This window comes from Micropterus dolomieu, linkage group LG20 (assembly GCF_021292245.1).
Source record: "Micropterus dolomieu isolate WLL.071019.BEF.003 ecotype Adirondacks linkage group LG20, ASM2129224v1, whole genome shotgun sequence".
Taxonomy (NCBI): Eukaryota; Metazoa; Chordata; class Actinopteri; order Centrarchiformes; family Centrarchidae; genus Micropterus; species Micropterus dolomieu.
Genome location: NC_060169.1, coordinates 14,924,809 through 14,926,844, shown reverse-complemented (window position 1 = coordinate 14,926,844; position 2,036 = coordinate 14,924,809). Strand labels below are relative to the sequence as shown.

At 43.8% G+C, this 2,036-nt stretch overlaps 1 pseudogene; it reads left to right on the top strand.

Moving 5' to 3' along the window:
* Positions 1-1,536, top strand: part of LOC123959300 — a 12,303-nt pseudogene extending 10,767 nt beyond the window's left edge.
* Positions 1,537-2,036: the final 500 nt, after the last annotated feature.

Here is a 2,036-nt window from a genome sequence, read left to right as displayed (position 1 = left end):
CGAAGGAGTGGCTTCACAACAACTCCGTGGCTGTTCTTGAATGGCCCAGCCAGAGCCCTGACTTAAACCCAATTGAGCATCTCTGGAGAGACCTGAAAATGGCTGTCCACCAACGTTTACCATCCAACCTGACAGAACTGGAGAGGATCTGCAAGGAGGAATGGCAGGGGATACCCAAATCCAGATGTGAAAAACATGTTGCATCTTTCCCAAAATGACTCATGGCTGTATTAGATCAAAAGGGTGCTTCTACTAAATACTGAGCAAAGGGTCTGAATACTTATGACCATGTGATATTTCAGTTTTTCTTTTTTAATAAATTTGCAAAAATTTCTACATTTCTGTTTTTTTCTGTCAAGATGGGGTGCTGAGTGTACATTACTGAGAAATAAAAAGAACTTTTTTGATATTTGGAAAATGGCTGCAATGAAACAAAGAGTGAAAAATTTAAAGGGGTCTGAATACTTTCCGTACCCACTGTATCATAGAAATGTCAAAATATACTGGAGGGGGCTTTAAGCACTTCTATTTTGTTACTACACTCTATGCTAAATATTCCAAGTAAAATGTCCCTATACCTATTATACTGCTTCAACAAACACAATTTTTCAGCTGGGGTAAACTGCACTGAGTGGTTGGATGCACCTACTCAAACTGCCATGTTTTGGGGGGTTTGTTTACCCAGAACTCATGTTTAAGATTGTCAGTCTTCAGTGCCAAGTTGTGCAACTGTCTGATTTATTTTTATTTATTACCTTTATTTATTCAGGGGAGCTTCACTCAGAGGACCGCAACCTGGTCTGCTGGCCACTAAGCAGCTCCACTGGAGCTGTTGGGGTTATAGGCCTTGCTCAAAGGCACCTCAGTGGTAAATGAGGGAGGGCAAGCCCAGATTTTATCCTGCCAGTTCAGCATTGAACCGGCAACCTCCCGGTCACAAGCTCGCTTCTCTAACCTTTGGGCCACCACTGCCCCATTTAGATGTCTTTCTGAAGTCTGACTATCTAATATATCTAAGTAGATAGTCTAAGCCATAGTCAAAGTCTATCTTTGTGAAACCGGTCCCTGGAGCTCATGGACAACTTGAGGCTGAGCCTTAGCAACACCAAGAACAGCTGTCAGTACACACAGAGGCTTATTGATTGCTTCAGGAGGGATTGATAGCTGATTGATTGTGTCTGTCTCTGCCAATCTTCACTCAGACACAAATCCTTCGGCTCTGCAGCACGTTCGGGCCAGCTGTGACGAGGTCCACAAGATGAGGCACGCGTGCATCCACATAAACTGACGGGTGACATCACTGCAGCGGCTGATGATATCACTTCCTCCTCCTACAGGTTCAGCGACCTGTTCGCCCTGGCGGAGGAGTACGAAGACTCCCATACCAAGCCTCCCAAGTCCCATCGTAAGGCTCCGGCCTCCTCGCCTCACTTCCGCCCAACAACGAGGAGGAGAGCGCCTCCAGCAGCGCCTCGGTACATAACCCCACCTGCTCCTCTGTGTGAGGACAACCTGAATTTGCGTCTCGTTCTTTGATTGTTCTGTTTCAAAACCACACAGAAATTTGATATTTAATGTGTCGGATTTGTGAAACCATGAAGCAGCTTTCTGTCTTCACCAAGAAGGAACCTCCAGGTTTGAAAAGTGAAGCCTCAAACCTGCATTCTCTCTAACAGCCAGCACTGGGGCGACTCCACTGGATCGTATATGGTCTCAGTCGCTAGTTAAGTTTTTATAAAGTTGCCAAAAAAACACACCTCTGTTTTGTTTTGTTTTTCTGTTGTTTTTTTTCCTGGATTTTTCAACTGGTGATCCATTTTTCACGTCAGCATGTGCACCGCATGCCAGCTTGTTAATTACATAGCATATCAATGTCATCGTCCATTCCAGTGTTTCATTGTTGACATCGTCCGATGCCAATTTTTTAGACTACCCTAATTTGAATACATTGATTCACTCTGCAAGTAATTTTATGACTGTGTAGCATGTCTAAACTACATATGAATTTTAATACATTTATGAGAATACCCAATTAT